Here is a 12,801-nt window from a genome sequence, read left to right as displayed (position 1 = left end):
GCAGTGCCTTGTTCTCTTATTCTGGTCAATAATCAGCTCTTTTTTCCAAAAGGGAGATGTTCACTAGCCAATGACATTAAAGATGCTCGTCCCACATCCGTAGAATACTCCACCCGAGTGGCAAAGAGTCAGCTCTGGTTTAGTTTTAACAAGTAGATGGTTGCAACGTTTTGCAAAATGTAGGATGGCATAAGGCACGATAAATTAGAGGTGCCGATTCACTATTGCCTGACTGATACGCTACATAATGCCTGTAAATATGTTTAGAGACTTCAATAGCATCCTTCTTGAACGGTGATGGTAAATTTTCTTCCTCGGGGCATTGCTTGCGCTGAGCATAGAGAATTTTCCAAAAAGGAATCATACGACAAGGATGAGATTCGAACCCATGCGTGCAGAGCACAATGGATTAGCAGTCCATCGCCTTAACCACTCGGCCACCCCGTCAACAAAAGTACCTTTACCGAACCCACATTTGGAAAACAGTCGTGATGATTCTTAGGCTTCATTTTCTTTCCACATGCAACAGCGCCGTACATCAGACATTGGCTCAGCAGGTCTTGTTTTACATCCAACGTGATGACCCATGCTAATGGCATAAATACTAAACATTCAGTCCTCTCTGCTTCTCATTTATGTTGGCATTTCCCTAGCATTCCCTAAATCTGTCAATTCTGCCTTCTATCTAACTTTTAAAGTAAAACAGGCCACAATTCATGCAAGGCAAATGCATGGATTACATACCTATGGACAAATTATCCATGTCTTTTCCAAAAAGGATCGTCCCAAGCCGATTTCATTTAGAATTGTCACGATGCAAAATGACAGAGAACTGCATGCTGCTGCCAAGTATGTGATGGGACTCGACTTCCTTGCTGTTCTATAGTGGTAGCCACCTGAAACTACATGCTGCATAGGATCTGTTCACACTTAATTTGCCATCTCTGTGACAAATAGCAAAACTTAGAACCACTCCTCAAAATCATCCTACATTTAAAAATTCTTCTCCTGGATCATCCTTGCCATCTTTCTGGTTTTCCACAGTTTTCCACAGTTTTGCTCATGGGTGCTGTGGCTTAGTTGGTTAAAGCGCCTGTCTAGTAAACAGGAGATCCTGAGTTCAACTCTCAGCAGTGCCTTGTTCTCTTATTCTGCTCAATAATCAGCACTTTTTTCCAAAAGGGAGATGTTCACTAGCCAATGACATTAAAGATGCTCGTCCCACATCCCTAGAATACTCCACCCGAGTGGCAAAGAGTCAGCTCTGGTTTAGTTTTAACAAGTAGATGGTTGCAACGTTTTGCAAAATGTAGGATGGCATAAGGCACGATAAATTAGAGGTGCCGATTCACTATTGCCTGACTGATACGCTACATAATGCCTGTAAATATGTTTAGAGACTTCAATAGCATCCTTCTTGAACGGTGATGGTAAATTTTCTTCCTCGGGGCATTGCTTGCACTGAGCATAGAGAATTTTCCAAAAGGAAATCATACGACGAGGATGGGATTCGAACCCATGCGTGCAGAGCACAATGGATTAGCAGTCCATCGCCTTAACCACTCGGCCACCGCGTCAACAAAAGTACTTTTACCGAACCCACATTTGGAAAACAGTCGTGATGATTCTTAGGCTTCATTTTCTTTCCACATGCAACAGCGCCGTACATCAGACATTGGCTCAGCAGGTCTTGTTTTACATCCAACGTGATGACCCATGCTAATGGCATAAATACTAAACATTCAGTCCTCTCTGCTTCTCATTTATGTTGGCATTTCCCTAGCATTCCCTAAATCTGTCAATTCTGCCTTCTATCTAACTTTTAAAGTAAAACAGGCCACAATTCATGCAAGGCAAATGCATGGATTACATACCTATGGAGAAATTATCCATGTCTTTTCCAAAAAGGATCGTCCCAAGCCGATTTCATTTAGAATTGTCACGATGCAAAATGACAGAGAACTGCATGCTGCTGCCAAGTATGTGATGGGACTCGACTTCCTTGCTGTTCTATAGTGGTAGCCACCTGAAACTACATGCTGCATAGGATCTGTTCACACTTAATTTGCCATCTCTGTGACAAATAGCAAAACTTAGAACCACTCCTCAAAATCATCCTACATTTAAAAATTCTTCTCCTGGATCATCCTTGCCATCTTTCTGGTTTTCCACAGTTTTGCTCATGGGCGCTGTGGCTTAGTTGGTTAAAGCGCCTGTCTAGTAAACAGGAGATCCTGAGTTCAACTCTCAGCAGTGCCTTGTTCTCTTATTCTGCTCAATAATCAGCACTTTTTTCCAAAAGGGAGATGTTCACTAGCCAATGACATTAAAGATGCTCGTCCCACATCCCTAGAATACTCCACCCGAGTGGCAAAGAGTCAGCTCTGGTTTAGTTTTAACAAGTAGATGGTTGCAACGTTTTGCAAAATGTAGGATGGCATAAGGCACGATAAATTAGAGGTGCCGATTCACTATTGCCTGACTGATACGCTACATAATGCCTGTAAATATGTTTAGAGACTTCAATAGCATCCTTCTTGAACGGTGATGGTAAATTTTCTTCCTCGGGGCATTGCTTGCGCTGAGCATAGAGAATTTTCCAAAAAGAAATCATACGACGAGGATGGGATTCGAACCCATGCGTGCAGAGCACAATGGATTAGCAGTCCATCGCCTTAACCACTCGGCCACCCCGTCAACAAAAGTACCTTTACCGAACCCACATTTGGAAAACAGTCGTGATGATTCTTAGGCTTCATTTTCTTTCCACATGCAACAGCGCCGTACATCAGACATTGGTTCAGCAGGTCTTGTTTTACATCCAACGTGATGACCCATGCTAATGGCATAAATACTAAACATTCAGTCCTCTCTGCTTCTCATTTATGTTGGCATTTCCCTAGCATTCCCTAAATCTGTCAATTCTGCCTTCTATCTAACTTTTAAAGTAAAACAGGCCACAATTCATGCAAGGCAAATGCATGGATTACATACCTATGGAGAAATTATCCATGTCTTTTCCAAAAAGGATAGTCCCAAGCCGATTTCATTTAGAATTGTCACGATGCAAAATGACAGAGAACTGCATGCTGCTGCCAAGTATGTGATGGGACTCGACCTCCTTGCTGTTCTATAGTGGTAGCCACCTGAAACTACATGCTGCATAGGATCTGTTCACACTTAATTTGCCATCTCTGTGACAAATAGCAAAACTTAGAACCACTCCTCAAAATCATCCTACATTTAAAAATTCTTCTCCTGGATCATCCTTGCCATCTTTCTGGTTTTCCACAGTTTTGCTCATGGGCGCTGTGGCTTAGTTGGTTAAAGCGCCTGTCTAGTAAACAGGAGATCCTGAGTTCAACTCTCAGCAGTGCCTTGTTCTCTTATTCTGCTCAATAATCAGCACTTTTTTCCAAAAGGGAGATGTTCACTAGCCAATGACATTAAAGATGCTCGTCCCACATCCCTAGAATACTCCACCCGAGTGGCAAAGAGTCAGCTCTGGTTTAGTTTTAACAAGTAGATGGTTGCAACGTTTTGCAAAATGTAGGATGGCATAAGGCACGATAAATTAGAGGTGCCGATTCACTATTGCCTGACTGATACGCTACATAATGCCTGTAAATATGTTTAGAGACTTCAATAGCATCCTTCTTGAACGGTGATGGTAAATTTTCTTCCTCGGGGCATTGCTTGCGCTGAGCATAGAGAATTTTCCAAAAGGAAATCATACGACGAGGATGGGATTCGAACCCATGCGTGCAGAGCACAATGGATTAGCAGTCCATCGCCTTAACCACTCGGCCACCGCGTCAACAAAAGTACTTTTACCGAACCCACATTTGGAAAACAGTCGTGATGATTCTTAGGCTTCATTTTCTTTCCACATGCAACAGCGCCGTACATCAGACATTGGCTCAGCAGGTCTTGTTTTACATCCAACGTGATGACCCATGCTAATGGCATAAATACTAAACATTCAGTCCTCTCTGCTTCTCATTTATGTTGGCATTTCCCTAGCATTCCCTAAATCTGTCAATTCTGCCTTCTATCTAACTTTTAAAGTAAAACAGGCCACAATTCATGCAAGGCAAATGCATGGATTACATACCTATGGAGAAATTATCCATGTCTTTTCCAAAAAGGATCGTCCCAAGCCGATTTCATTTAGAATTGTCACGATGCAAAATGACAGAGAACTGCATGCTGCTGCCAAGTATGTGATGGGACTCGACTTCCTTGCTGTTCTATAGTGGTAGCCACCTGAAACTACATGCTGCATAGGATCTGTTCACACTTAATTTGCCATCTCTGTGACAAATAGCAAAACTTAGAACCACTCCTCAAAATCATCCTACATTTAAAAATTCTTCTCCTGGATCATCCTTGCCATCTTTCTGGTTTTCCACAGTTTTGCTCATGGGCGCTGTGGCTTAGTTGGTTAAAGCGCCTGTCTAGTAAACAGGAGATCCTGAGTTCAACTCTCAGCAGTGCCTTGTTCTCTTATTCTGCTCAATAATCAGCACTTTTTTCCAAAAGGGAGATGTTCACTAGCCAATGACATTAAAGATGCTCGTCCCACATCCCTAGAATACTCCACCCGAGTGGCAAAGAGTCAGCTCTGGTTTAGTTTTAACAAGTAGATGGTTGCAACGTTTTGCAAAATGTAGGATGGCATAAGGCACGATAAATTAGAGGTGCCGATTCACTATTGCCTGACTGATACGCTACATAATGCCTGTAAATATGTTTAGAGACTTCAATAGCATCCTTCTTGAACGGTGATGGTAAATTTTCTTCCTCGGGGCATTGCTTGCGCTGAGCATAGAGAATTTTCCAAAAAGGAATCATACGACAAGGATGGGATTCGAACCCATGCGTGCAGAGCACAATGGATAAGCAGTCCATCGCCTTAACCACTCGGCCACCCCGTCAACAAAAGTACCTTTACCGAACCCACATTTGGAAAACAGTCGTGATGATTCTTAGGCTTCATTTTCTTTCCACATGCAACAGCGCCGTACATCAGACATTGGCTCAGCAGGTCTTGTTTTACATCCAACGTGATGACCCATGCTAATGGCATAAATACTAAACATTCAGTCCTCTCTGCTTCTCATTTATGTTGGCATTTCCCTAGCATTCCCTAAATCTGTCAATTCTGCCTTCTATCTAACTTTTAAAGTAAAACAGGCCACAATTCATGCAAGGCAAATGCATGGATTACATACCTATGGAGAAATTATCCATGTCTTTTCCAAAAAGGATCGTCCCAAGCCGATTTCATTTAGAATTGTCACGATGCAAAATGACAGAGAACTGCATGCTGCTGCCAAGTATGTGATGGGACTCGACTTCCTTGCTGTTCTATAGTGGTAGCCACCTGAAACTACATGCTGCATAGGATCTGTTCACACTTAATTTGCCATCTCTGTGACAAATAGCAAAACTTAGAACCACTCCTCAAAATCATCCTACATTTAAAAATTCTTCTCCTGGATCATCCTTGCCATCTTTCTGGTTTTCCACAGCTTTGCTCATGGGTGCTGTGGCTTACTTGGTTAAAGCGCCTGTCTAGTAAACGGGAGATCCTCAGTTCAACTCTCAGCAGTGCCTTGTTCTCTTATTCTGGTCAATAATCAGCTCTTTTTTCCAAAAGGGAGATGTTCACTAGCCAATGACATTAAAGATGCTCGTCCCACATCCGTAGAATACTCCACCCGAGTGGCAAAGAGTCAGCTCTGGTTTAGTTTTAACAAGTAGATGGTTGCAACGTTTTGCAAAATGTAGGATGGCATAAGGCACGATAAATTAGAGGTGCCGATTCACTATTGCCTGACTGATACGCTACATAATGCCTGTAAATATGTTTAGAGACTTCAATAGCATCCTTCTTGAACGGTGATGGTAAATTTTCTTCCTCGGGGCATTGCTTGCACTGAGCATAGAGAATTTTCCAAAAGGAAATCATACGACGAGGATGGGATTCGAACCCATGCGTGCAGAGCACAATGGATTAGCAGTCCATCGCCTTAACCACTCGGCCACCCCGTCAACAAAAGTACTTTTACCGAACCCACATTTGGAAAACAGTCGTGATGATTCTTAGGCTTCATTTTCTTTCCACATGCAACAGCGCCGTACATCAGACATGGGCTCAGCAGGTCTTGTTTTACATCCAACGTGATGACCCATGCTAATGGCATAAATACTAAACATTCAGTCCTCTCTGCTTCTCATTTATGTTGGCATTTCCCTAGCATTCCCTAAATCTGTCAATTCTGCCTTCTATCTAACTTTTAAAGTAAAACAGGCCACAATTCATGCAAGGCAAATGCATGGATTACATACCTATGGAGAAATTATCCATGTCTTTTCCAAAAAGGATCGTCCCAAGCCGATTTCATTTAGAATTGTCACAATGCAAAATGACAGAGAACTGCATGCTGCTGCCAAGTATGTGATGGGACTCGACTTCCTTGCTGTTCTATAGTGGTAGCCACCTGAAACTACATGCTGCATAGGATCTGTTCACACTTAATTTGCCATCTCTGTGACAAATAGCAAAACTTAGAACCACTCCTCAAAATCATCCTACATTTAAAAATTCTTCTCCTGGATCATCCTTGCCATCTTTCTGGTTTTCCACAGTTTTGCTCATGGGCGCTGTGGCTTAGTTGGTTAAAGCGCCTGTCTAGTAAACAGGAGACCCTGAGTTCAACTCTCAGCAGTGCCTTGTTCTCTTATTCTGCTCAATAATCAGCACTTTTTTCCAAAAGGGAGATGTTCACTAGCCAATGACATTAAAGATGCTCGTCCCACATCCCTAGAATACTCCACCCGAGTGGCAAAGAGTCAGCTCTGGTTTAGTTTTAACAAGTAGATGGTTGCAACGTTTTGCAAAATGTAGTATGGCATAAGGCACGATAAATTAGAGGTGCCGATTCACTATTGCCTGACTGATACGCTACATAATGCCTGTAAATATGTTTAGAGACTTCAATAGCATCCTTCTTGAACGGTGATGGTAAATTTTCTTCCTCGGGGCATTGCTTGCGCTGAGCATAGAGAATTTTCCAAAAAGAAATCATACGACGAGGATGGGATTCGAACCCATGCGTGCAGAGCACAATGGATTAGCAGTCCATCGCCTTAACCACTCGGCCACCCCGTCAACAAAAGTACCTTTACCGAACCCACATTTGGAAAACAGTCGTGATGATTCTTAGGCTTCATTTTCTTTCCACATGCAACAGCGCCGTACATCAGACATTGGTTCAGCAGGTCTTGTTTTACATCCAACGTGATGACCCATGCTAATGGCATAAATACTAAACATTCAGTCCTCTCTGCTTCTCATTTATGTTGGCATTTCCCTAGCATTCCCTAAATCTGTCAATTCTGCCTTCTATCTAACTTTTAAAGTAAAACAGGCCGCAATTCATGCAAGGCAAATGCATGGATTACATACCTATGGAGAAATTATCCATGTCTTTTCCAAAAAGGATCGTCCCAAGCCGATTTCATTTAGAATTGTCACGATGCAAAATGACAGAGAACTGCATGCTGCTGCCAAGTATGTGATGGGACTCGACTTCCTTGCTGTTCTATAGTGGTAGCCACCTGAAACTACATGCTGCATAGGATCTGTTCACACTTAATTTGCCATCTCTGTGACAAATAGCAAAACTTAGAACCACTCCTCAAAATCATCCTACATTTAAAAATTCTTCTCCTGGATCATCCTTGCCATCTTTCTGGTTTTCCACAGTTTTGCTCATGGGCGCTGTGGCTTAGTTGGTTAAAGCGCCTGTCTAGTAAACAGGAGATCCTGAGTTCAACTCTCAGCAGTGCCTTGTTCTCTTATTCTGCTCAATAATCAGCACTTTTTTCCAAAAGGGAGATGTTCACTAGCCAATGACATTAAAGATGCTCGTCCCACATCCCTAGAATACTCCACCCGAGTGGCAAAGAGTCAGCTCTGGTTTAGTTTTAACAAGTAGATGGTTGCAATGTTTTGCAAAATGTAGGATGGCATAAGGCACGATAAATTAGAGGTGCCGATTCACTATTGCCTGACTGATACGCTACATAATGCCTGTAAATATGTTTAGAGACTTCAATAGCATCCTTCTTGAACGGTGATGGTAAATTTTCTTCCTCGGGGCATTGCTTGCGCTGAGCATAGAGAATTTTCCAAAAAGAAATCATACGACGAGAATGGGATTCGAACCCATGCGTGCAGAGCACAATGGATTAGCAGTCCATCGCCTTAACCACTCGGCCACCCCGTCAACAAAAGTACTTTTACCGAACCCACATTTGGAAAACAGTCGTGATGATTCTTAGGCTTCATTTTCTTTCCACATGCAACAGCGCCGTACATCCTACATTGGCTCAGCAGGTCTTGTTTTACATCCAACGTGATGACCCATGCTAATGGCATAAATACTAAACATTCAGTCCTCTCTGCTTCTCATTTATGTTGGCATTTCCCTAGCATTCCCTAAATCTGTCAATTCTGCCTTCTATCTAACTTTTAAAGTAAAACAGGCCACAATTCATGCAAGGCAAATGCATGGATTACATACCTATGGACAAATTATCCATGTCTTTTCCAAAAAGGATCGTCCCAAGCCGATTTCATTTAGAATTGTCACGATGCAAAATGACAGAGAACTGCATGCTGCTGCCAAGTATGTGATGGGACTCGACTTCCTTGCTGTTCTATAGTGGTAGCCACCTGAAACTACATGCTGCATAGGATCTGTTCACACTTAATTTGCCATCTCTGTGACAAATAGCAAAACTTAGAACCACTCCTCAAAATCATCCTACATTTAAAAATTCTTCTCCTGGATCATCATTGCCATCTTTCTGGTTTTCCACAGTTTTCCACAGTTTTGCTCATGGGCGCTGTGGCTTAGTTGGTTAAAGCGCCTGTCTAGTAAACAGGAGATCCTGAGTTCAACTCTCAGCAGTGCCTTGTTCTCTTATTCTGCTCAATAATCAGCACTTTTTTCCAAAAGGGAGATGTTCACTAGCCAATGACATTAAAGATGCTCGTCCCACATCCCTAGAATACTCCACCCGAGTGGCAAAGAGTCAGCTCTGGTTTAGTTTTAACAAGTAGATGGTTGCAACGTTTTGCAAAATGTAGGATGGCATAAGGCACGATAAATTAGAGGTGCCGATTCACTATTGCCTGACTGATACGCTACATAATGCCTGTAAATATGTTTAGAGACTTCAATAGCATCCTTCTTGAACGGTGATGGTAAATTTTCTTCCTCGGGGCATTGCTTGCGCTGAGCATAGAGAATTTTCCAAAAGGAAATCATACGACGAGGATGGGATTCGAACCCATGCGTGCAGAGCACAATGGATTAGCAGTCCATCGCCTTAACCACTCGGCCACCGCGTCAACAAAAGTACTTTTACCGAACCCACATTTGGAAAACAGTCGTGATGATTCTTAGGCTTCATTTTCTTTCCACATGCAACAGCGCCGTACATCAGACATTGGCTCAGCAGGTCTTGTTTTACATCCAACGTGATGACCCATGCTAATGGCATAAATACTAAACATTCAGTCCTCTCTGCTTCTCATTTATGTTGGCATTTCCCTAGCATTCCCTAAATCTGTCAATTCTGCCTTCTATCTAACTTTTAAAGTAAAACAGGCCACAATTCATGCAAGGCAAATGCATGGATTACATACCTATGGACAAATTATCCATGTCTTTTCCAAAAAGGATCGTCCCAAGCCGATTTCATTTAGAATTGTCACGATGCAAAATGACAGAGAACTGCATGCTGCTGCCAAGTATGTGATGGGACTCGACTTCCTTGCTGTTCTATAGTGGTAGCCACCTGAAACTACATGCTGCATAGGATCTGTTCACACTTAATTTGCCATCTCTGTGACAAATAGCAAAACTTAGAACCACTCCTCAAAATCATCCTACATTTAAAAATTCTTCTCCTGGATCATCCTTGCCATCTTTCTGGTTTTCCACAGTTTTGCTCATGGGCACTGTGGCTTAGTTGGTTAAAGCGCCTGTCTAGTAAACAGGAGATCCTGAGTTCAACTCTCAGCAGTGACTTGTTCTCTTATTCTGCTCAATAATCAGCTTTTTTTTCCAAAAGGGAGATGTTCACTAGCCAATGACATTAAAGATGCTCGTCCCACATCCCTAGAATACTCCACCCGAGTGGCAAAGAGTCAGCTCTGGTTTAGTTTTAACAAGTAGATGGTTGCAACGTTTTGCAAAATGTAGGATGGCATAAGGCACGATAAATTAGAGGTGCCGATTCACTATTGCCTGACTGATACGCTACATAATGCCTGTAAATATGTTTAGAGACTTCAATAGCATCCTTCTTGAACGGTGATGGTAAATTTTCTTCCTCGGGGCATTGCTTGCGCTGAGCATAGAGAATTTTCCAAAAAGGAATCATACGACGAGGATGGGATTCGAACCCATGCGTGCAGAGCACAATGGATTAGCAGTCCATCGCCTTAACCACTCGGCCACCGCGTCAACAAAAGTACTTTTACCGAACCCACATTTGGAAAACAGTCGTGATGATTCTTAGGCTTCATTTTCTTTCCACATGCAACAGCGCCGTACATCAGACATTGGCTCAGCAGGTCTTGTTTTACATCCAACGTGATGACCCATGCTAATGGCATAAATACTAAACATTCAGTCCTCTCTGCTTCTCATTTATGTTGGCATTTCCCTAGCATTCCCTAAATCTGTCAATTCTGCCTTCTATCTAACTTTTAAAGTAAAACAGGCCACAATTCATGCAAGGCAAATGCATGGATTACATACCTATGGAGAAATTATCCATGTCTTTTCCAAAAAGGATCGTCCCAAGCCGATTTCATTTAGAATTGTCACGATGCAAAATGACAGAGAACTGCATGCTGCTGCCAAGTATGTGATGGGACTCGACTTCCTTGCTGTTCTATAGTGGTAGCCACCTGAAACTACATGCTGCATAGGATCTGTTCACACTTAATTTGCCATCTCTGTGACAAATAGCAAAACTTAGAACCACTCCTCAAAATCATCCTACATTTAAAAATTCTTCTCCTGGATCATCCTTGCCATCTTTCTGGTTTTCCACAGTTTTGCTCATGGGCGCTGTGGCTTAGTTGGTTAAAGCGCCTGTCTAGTAAACAGGAGATCCTGAGTTCAACTCTCAGCAGTGCCTTGTTCTCTTATTCTGCTCAATAATCAGCACTTTTTTCCAAAAGGGAGATGTTCACTAGCCAATGACATTAAAGATGCTCGTCCCACATCCCTAGAATACTCCACCCGAGTGGCAAAGAGTCAGCTCTGGTTTAGTTTTAACAAGTAGATGGTTGCAACGTTTTGCAAAATGTAGGATGGCATAAGGCACGATAAATTAGAGGTGCCGATTCACTATTGCCTGACTGATACGCTACATAATGCCTGTAAATATGTTTAGAGACTTCAATAGCATCCTTCTTGAACGGTGATGGTAAATTTTCTTCCTCGGGGCATTGCTTGCGCTGAGCATAGAGAATTTTCCAAAAAGAAATCATACGACGAGGATGGGATTCGAACCCATGCGTGCAGAGCACAATGGATTAGCAGTCCATCGCCTTAACCACTCGGCCACCCCGTCAACAAAAGTACCTTTACCGAACCCACATTTGGAAAACAGTCGTGATGATTCTTAGGCTTCATTTTCTTTCCACATGCAACAGCGCCGTACATCAGACATTGGTTCAGCAGGTCTTGTTTTACATCCAACGTGATGACCCATGCTAATGGCATAAATACTAAACATTCAGTCCTCTCTGCTTCTCATTTATGTTGGCATTTCCCTAGCATTCCCTAAATCTGTCAATTCTGCCTTCTATCTAACTTTTAAAGTAAAACAGGCCACAATTCATGCAAGGCAAATGCATGGATTACATACCTATGGAGAAATTATCCATGTCTTTTCCAAAAAGGATAGTCCCAAGCCGATTTCATTTAGAATTGTCACGATGCAAAATGACAGAGAACTGCATGCTGCTGCCAAGTATGTGATGGGACTCGACCTCCTTGCTGTTCTATAGTGGTAGCCACCTGAAACTACATGCTGCATAGGATCTGTTCACACTTAATTTGCCATCTCTGTGACAAATAGCAAAACTTAGAACCACTCCTCAAAATCATCCTACATTTAAAAATTCTTCTCCTGGATCATCCTTGCCATCTTTCTGGTTTTCCACAGTTTTGCTCATGGGCGCTGTGGCTTAGTTGGTTAAAGCGCCTGTCTAGTAAACAGGAGATCCTGAGTTCAACTCTCAGCAGTGCCTTGTTCTCTTATTCTGCTCAATAATCAGCACTTTTTTCCAAAAGGGAGATGTTCACTAGCCAATGACATTAAAGATGCTCGTCCCACATCCCTAGAATACTCCACCCGAGTGGCAAAGAGTCAGCTCTGGTTTAGTTTTAACAAGTAGATGGTTGCAACGTTTTGCAAAATGTAGGATGGCATAAGGCACGATAAATTAGAGGTGCCGATTCACTATTGCCTGACTGATACGCTACATAATGCCTGTAAATATGTTTAGAGACTTCAATAGCATCCTTCTTGAACGGTGATGGTAAATTTTCTTCCTCGGGGCATTGCTTGCGCTGAGCATAGAGAATTTTCCAAAAAGGAATCATACGACGAGGATGGGATTCGAACCCATGCGTGCAGAGCACAATGGATTAGCAGTCCATCGCCTTAACCACTCGGCCACCGCGTCAACAAAAGTACTTT

At 42.4% G+C, this 12,801-nt stretch overlaps 13 non-coding genes across 13 annotated transcripts; 8 read left to right on the top strand and 5 right to left on the bottom strand.

The window, feature by feature from the left end:
• The first annotated feature begins 2,185 nt into the window (after positions 1 to 2,185).
• On the top strand, positions 2,186 to 2,259 carry TRNAT-AGU (transfer RNA threonine (anticodon AGU)). Its single transcript has one exon. It is a non-coding gene; the product is annotated as a tRNA-Thr (tRNA).
• Positions 2,260 to 2,615: 356 nt separating this feature from the next.
• Positions 2,616 to 2,697, bottom strand: TRNAS-GCU (transfer RNA serine (anticodon GCU)). Its single transcript has one exon. It is a non-coding gene; the product is annotated as a tRNA-Ser (tRNA).
• Positions 2,698 to 3,305: 608 nt separating this feature from the next.
• On the top strand, positions 3,306 to 3,379 carry TRNAT-AGU (transfer RNA threonine (anticodon AGU)). Its single transcript has one exon. It is a non-coding gene; the product is annotated as a tRNA-Thr (tRNA).
• A 1,046-nt stretch (positions 3,380 to 4,425) lies between these two features.
• Positions 4,426 to 4,499, top strand: TRNAT-AGU (transfer RNA threonine (anticodon AGU)). Its single transcript has one exon. It is a non-coding gene; the product is annotated as a tRNA-Thr (tRNA).
• A 1,476-nt stretch (positions 4,500 to 5,975) lies between these two features.
• On the bottom strand, positions 5,976 to 6,057 carry TRNAS-GCU (transfer RNA serine (anticodon GCU)). Its single transcript has one exon. It is a non-coding gene; the product is annotated as a tRNA-Ser (tRNA).
• A 608-nt stretch (positions 6,058 to 6,665) lies between these two features.
• TRNAT-AGU (transfer RNA threonine (anticodon AGU)) lies at positions 6,666 to 6,739 on the top strand. Its single transcript has one exon. It is a non-coding gene; the product is annotated as a tRNA-Thr (tRNA).
• Positions 6,740 to 7,095: 356 nt separating this feature from the next.
• Positions 7,096 to 7,177, bottom strand: TRNAS-GCU (transfer RNA serine (anticodon GCU)). Its single transcript has one exon. It is a non-coding gene; the product is annotated as a tRNA-Ser (tRNA).
• A 608-nt stretch (positions 7,178 to 7,785) lies between these two features.
• On the top strand, positions 7,786 to 7,859 carry TRNAT-AGU (transfer RNA threonine (anticodon AGU)). The gene has a single exon. It is a non-coding gene; the product is annotated as a tRNA-Thr (tRNA).
• Positions 7,860 to 8,215: 356 nt separating this feature from the next.
• TRNAS-GCU (transfer RNA serine (anticodon GCU)) lies at positions 8,216 to 8,297 on the bottom strand. The gene has a single exon. It is a non-coding gene; the product is annotated as a tRNA-Ser (tRNA).
• A 618-nt stretch (positions 8,298 to 8,915) lies between these two features.
• TRNAT-AGU (transfer RNA threonine (anticodon AGU)) lies at positions 8,916 to 8,989 on the top strand. The gene has a single exon. It is a non-coding gene; the product is annotated as a tRNA-Thr (tRNA).
• Positions 8,990 to 11,155: 2,166 nt separating this feature from the next.
• TRNAT-AGU (transfer RNA threonine (anticodon AGU)) lies at positions 11,156 to 11,229 on the top strand. Its single transcript has one exon. It is a non-coding gene; the product is annotated as a tRNA-Thr (tRNA).
• Positions 11,230 to 11,585: 356 nt separating this feature from the next.
• TRNAS-GCU (transfer RNA serine (anticodon GCU)) lies at positions 11,586 to 11,667 on the bottom strand. Its single transcript has one exon. It is a non-coding gene; the product is annotated as a tRNA-Ser (tRNA).
• A 608-nt stretch (positions 11,668 to 12,275) lies between these two features.
• TRNAT-AGU (transfer RNA threonine (anticodon AGU)) lies at positions 12,276 to 12,349 on the top strand. Its single transcript has one exon. It is a non-coding gene; the product is annotated as a tRNA-Thr (tRNA).
• The last annotated feature ends 452 nt before the right edge of the window (positions 12,350 to 12,801 follow it).

This window comes from Eleutherodactylus coqui, chromosome 11 (assembly GCF_035609145.1).
Source record: "Eleutherodactylus coqui strain aEleCoq1 chromosome 11, aEleCoq1.hap1, whole genome shotgun sequence".
Classification (NCBI taxonomy): domain Eukaryota; kingdom Metazoa; phylum Chordata; class Amphibia; order Anura; family Eleutherodactylidae; genus Eleutherodactylus; species Eleutherodactylus coqui.
The sequence above is the reverse complement of the archived record's forward strand: the minus strand, read 5'-3'. Positions and strand labels throughout refer to the sequence as shown.